This window comes from Hordeum vulgare, chromosome 6H, assembly GCF_904849725.1.
Source record: "Hordeum vulgare subsp. vulgare chromosome 6H, MorexV3_pseudomolecules_assembly, whole genome shotgun sequence".
In the NCBI taxonomy this organism is placed as follows: Eukaryota; Viridiplantae; Streptophyta; class Magnoliopsida; order Poales; family Poaceae; genus Hordeum; species Hordeum vulgare.
In genome coordinates, this window is record NC_058523.1 from 56951668 (window position 1) to 56957667 (window position 6000).

The following is a 6000-nucleotide window of genomic DNA, read 5'->3' on the forward strand; positions in this document are numbered from 1 at the left end:
TAATTCAAGCAAACTAGCAAAGTAATCATGAACTTTCAAAATAACAAGGCCAAAAGAAAGTTATCCCTACAAAAGCATATAGTCTGGCTATGCTCTATCATCATTGCACAACGAATTTAAATCATGCACAACCCCGGTATTGGCCAAGTAATTGTTTCACACCTTTACTTTCTCAAACATTTTCAACTCTCACGCAATACATGAGCGTGAGCCATGGTTATAGCACTATAGATGGTGTGGAATGTGGTGGAGGTTGCAAGACAAAAAGGAGAAGATAGTCATATTAACTAGGCATATCAATGAGCTGTGGAGATGCTCATCAATAGATATCAATGTGAATGAGTAGGGATTGCCATACAAATGATGCACTAGAGCTACAAGTATGTGAAAGCTCTTAAAGAAAACTAGTGGGTGTGCATCCAACTTGCTTGCTCACGAAGACCTAAGGCAATTTTGAGGAAGCCTATCATTGGAATATACAAGCCAAGTTATATAATGAGAATTTCCCACTAGTTATACGGTGGTGACAAAACGAGAGGCTCTCAATCATGAAGATCATGGTGCTCAAAATGCACAAGTGTGGAAAAAATGGTAGCATTGTCCCTTCTCTCTTTTTCTCTCATATTTTTTTTATTTTTTTTATTTTGGTGGGCTCTTTGGCCCCTTTTTTTATGGGATTCTTTGGCCTCTTTTATTTCCTCACATGGGACAATGCTCCAATAATGATGATCATCACACTTTCAACTCAAAACTTAGAGCAACTATGACTCTATATGGAATGCCTTCGGTAGTGTACCGTGGCAATGATCTAGCATGGCATAGACATCAATGGAAACATCATGCTAGATATCTTACAATCATGCAAAGGCAATGTATACGTGGTGGCACATATCATGGTGGTAGTTGCATGGCGATATATCTCGGAATGACTTTGAAAAAGCCATAGTAGGTAGGTATGGTGGCTGTTTTGAGGGAGGCTAATGATGGGTTTTGTGCACCGGCGAAAGTTGCGCGGCACTAAGAAGATAGTGATGGTGGAAGGTGAAAGTGCATCTAAACCATGGACTCAACATTAGTCATGAAAAACTCATATACTTGTTGCAAAAGTTTTATTAGTAATCGAAACAAAGCATTCAACGCATACTCCTAGGGGAAGGGTTGGTAGGTATAAACCATCGCGCGATCCCGACCGCCACGCAAAGGATGACAATCAATAGACTAATCATGCTCAGATTTCATCACATAGCGGTTCACCATACGTGCATGCTACGAGAATCACTAACTTCAACACAAGTATTTCTAGATCCACAACACCTTACTAGCATGACTTTAATATTACCATAACCACTACTCAAAACTAATTGAGATGAATCAAACTTCTCTAACTATTCAATGCACATGAAGGTGGAAGTTTTCGTATCCCTTTGGATAACTACCCCTTTTGAGACTACTTTCAAAGCATAGATCAACTACCAAGCCACGCACTGCTGCGCTCTAAAATATATAAGTGAAGCACATAGAGCAAAAGTATCTAGCTCAAAAGATATAAGTGAAGCACATGTAAGCTGAATTGTCTACCAAAAGATATAAGTGAAGCTCGACAAAATCACGGTGTGTGTATGTCTCTCTCTCTAGGTGTGCAGCAAGGATGATTGTGACACAGCAAAAATAAAAGAATCCTACGATACAAGACGCTCCAAGCAAAAACACATAACATGTGATGAATAAAAATATAGCCCCAAGTAACGTTACCGATGGATTGAAGATGAGAGAGGGGATGCCTTCCCGGGGCATCCCCAAGCTTAGGCTTTTACGACATCTTTGAATCTCTTGGGGTGCCTTGGGCATCCCCAAGCTTGAGCTCTTGCCACTCTTTATTTTTTTTCCATAAGAACTTCACCCAAAAATTGAAAACTTCACAACACGAAACTTAAACAGAAACTCGTGATAACATTAGTACAAGAAAGCAAACCACCACTTCCTTAGGTACTGTAGAAAACTTAAATTCTACTTGTGCTGATGTTGGGTTACTGTACTTTCAATCTTCCATGGCTAATACCCCCCGATACTATCCATAGTTTCATCAAAATAAGCAACCAACACAACAAAAACAGAATCTGTTAACAGCAGACCAGTCTGTAGCAATCTGTATGTTTCGTATACCTCTGGTACTTCAACTATTCTGAAAACTTACGACAGTCTGAAGAATTTGCGTAGCAATCAGCAGCAAAAAGAATCAACTCAAAAGCTCTTACAGAAAAAAAAATGAAAATTCTTTTCGTGAGCAGAAAGTTTCTGTCTTTTCCAGCGTGACCAAACGATCATCCCCAAGACTAATCATTACAGTTTTGCTTGGCACAAACGCAAAAAGAAACACAAAAAAACACAATCATAACAGAATTATGAAAGTGTGTAAAACACAAAACAGAAGTAAAAAGGATAGATTCGTTGGGTTGCCTCCCAACAAGCGCTTTTGTTTAACGCCCTTAGCTAGGCATTCAATGATGCTCTCACAAAAGACAAGAATTGAATCACAACGAGAGCATCGTAAAGCATGTGAAAAATCATATCTAAGTCTAACATACTTTCTATGCATAGGCATTTTATAGGAAAACAGATTGTCAAGACAACCAATAGTTGCCATATGCAAGGAAGAAGAAAGAGACAATAGCAATCTCAACAACACGAGAGGTAATTGGGTAACATGAAAGTTTCTACCACAATATTTTCCTCTCTCATAGCAATTACATGTGGGATCATATTCAAATTCAATAATATAGCTATCCCATAGGATATTCTTTTCATGATCCACATGCATGCAAAGTTGACGCTCTTCAAAAATAGTGGGATTTGTTGGGTAACGTAGCATAAATTCAAAATTTTCCTACGCTTATTCAGATCTTCCTATGGAGAGACCAGCAACGAGAGAGGGGTAAGAGCATCTTCGTACCTTTGAAGATCGCTAAGCGGAAGCGTTGCTAGAACGCGGTTGATGGAGTCGTACTCGCAGCGATTCCGATCTAGTGCCGAACAACGGGACCTCCGCGTTCAACACACGTGCAGCCCGGTGACGTCTCCCGCACCTTGATCCAGCAAGGAGGAGGAAGAGGTTGGGGAAGAAGACCAGCAACACGACGGCGTGGTGTTGGTGGAGAGACGAGGTCTCCCGGCAGGGCTTCGCCAAGCGCCGACAGAGAGGAGGAGGGAGAGGAGCAGGGCTGCGCCGAGAGAGAGAGAGATTCAACCGTGTCTCAAACAGCCCCGAACCTCATCTATATATAGGGGGAGAGGGAGGGGGTGCAGCCCTTAGGGTTCCCACCCCTAAGGGGTGCGGCAGCCCTTAGATGGGAGAGGGGTGGCGGCCAGGGCAAGGGGGAGGGGTGGCGCACCCCTGTGGTGGGCCTAAGGCCCACCTTATTTAGGGTTCCCCCCTTCCCCTTTTTTTCTGGTACACATGGGCTGGGTGGGGGGCGCACCAGCCCACTTAGGGGCTGGTTCCCTTCCCCACTTAGCCCATCTAGCCTCCCGGGGTCGTCACCCCCCTTCGCTGGTCCCGGTGGTCCCGGTACGTTACCGGTGATGCCCGAAACACTTCCGGTGTCCGAAACCATCCGTCCTATATATCAATCTTTACCTTCGGACCATTCCGGAGCTCCTCGTGACGTCCGGGATCTCATCCGGGACTCCGAACAACTTTCGGTAATCTCATATAACAATTCCCTATAACCCTAGCGTCATCGAACCTTAAGTGTGTAGACCCTACGGGTTCGGGAGACAGGCAGACATGACCGAGACACCTCTCTGGCCAATAACCATCAGCGGGGTCTGGATACCCATGGTGGCTCCCACTAGCTCCACGATGATCTCATCGGATGAACCACGATGTCAAGGATTCAATCAATCCCGTATACGATTCCCTTTGTCTGTCGGTATAGAACTTGCCCGAGATTCGATCGTCGGTATACCTATACCTTGTTCAATCTCGTTACCGGTAAGTCTCTTTACTCGTTCCGTAGCACGTCATCGTGTGACTAACTCCTTAGTAACATTGAGCTCATGATGATGTTCTACCGAGTGGGCCCAGAGATACCTCTCCGTCACACGGAGTGACAAATCCCGATCTCGATTCGTGCCAACCCAATAGACACTTTCGGAGGTACCCGTAGTGCACCTTTATAGTCACCCAGTTACGTTGTGACGTTTGATACACCCAAAGCACTCCTACGGTATCCGGGAGTTGCACAATCTCACGGTCGAAGGAAAATATACTTGACATTAGAAAAGCATTAGCATACGAACAATACGATCCAGTGCTAGGCTTAGGATTGGGTCTTGTCCTCCACATCATTCTCCCAATGATGTGATCCCGTTATCAATGACATCCAATGTCCATGATCAGAAAACCATGATCATCTATTGACTAACGAGCTAGCCAACTAGAGGCTTGCTAGGGACACATTGTGATCTATTCATTCACACATGTATTACTGTTTCCTGTCAATACAATTATAGCATGAACGATAGACGATTATCATGAACAAGGAAATATGATAACAACCATTTTATTATTGCCTCTAGGGCATATTTCCAACAGTCTCCCACTTGCACTAGAGTCAATAATTTAGTTACATTGTGATGTATCGAACACCCATAGCATTATGGTGTTGATCATGTTTTACTCGTGGAAGAGGTTTAGTCAACGGGTCTGCAATATTCAGATCCGTGTGTACTTTACAAATATCTATCACTCCACTCTGGACATGGTCCTGGATGGAGTTGTAGCGGCGCTTGATGTGCTTCATCTTCCGGTGAAACCTGGGCTCCTTGGCTATGGCAATGGCTCCAGTGTTATCACAGAAGAGTGTCATAGGACCCCACGCGCTTGGAACCACTCCAAGGTCGGTGATGAGCTCCTTCATCCAAATTCCTTCATGAGCCGCTTCTGAAGCAGCTATGTACTCCGCTTCACATGTAGATGCTGCCACGACTTCTTGCTTGCTGCTGCACCAGCTCACTGCCCCACCATTCAACACATATACGTACCGGTTTGTGACTTATGAGCTCTTCGTCACCTCCATAAACGAGAAACATTTCCTTAGTCCTTTTCAGGTACTTAAGGATATTCTTGACCGCTGTCTAGTGTTCCGCACCGGGATTACTTTGGTACCTCCCTACCAAGCTTATCGCAAGGTTTATATCAGGTCTAGTACACAGCATGGCATACATTAGAGAGCCCACGACTGAAGCGTAGGGGACAGAACTCATCTTCTCTCTATCTGCTGCCGTGGTCGGCGACTGAGTCTTACTCAATCTAATACCTTGCAAAACTGGCAAGAACCCTTTCTTTGAGTTTTCCATATTGAACTTCTTCAGTATCTTGTCAAGGTATGTACTTTGCGAAAGACCTATGAGGCGTCTCGATCTATCTCTATAGATCTTGATGCCTAATATGTATGCAGCTTCTCCAAGGTCCTTCATTGAAAAACTCTTGTTCAAATAGGCCTTTATGCTCTCCAACATCTCTATATCATTCCCCATCAATAATATGTCATCCACATATAGTACGAGGAAAGCTACAGAGCTCCCACTCACTTTCTTGTACAAACAGGCTTCTCCGTAAACCTGTATGAACCCAAACGCTTTAATCACCTCATTAAAGCGAATGTTCCAACTCCGAGATGCTTGCACCAGCCCATAGATGGAGCGCTGGAGCTTGCATACTTTGTTAGCACCTTTAGGATCGACAAAACCTTCTGGTTGCATCATATACAACTCTTCCTTAAGATTCCCGTTAAGGAACGCTGTTTTGACGTCCATTTGCCAAATTTCATAATCATAAAAGGCGGCAATTACTAACATGATTCGGACTGATTTCAGCTTCGCTACGGGAGAGAAAGTCTCTTCGTAGTCAATTCCTTGAATTTGTCGAAAACCCTTTGTGACAAGTCGAGCTTTGTAAACGGTTACATTACCGTTTGCATCAGTCTTCTTCTTGAAGAT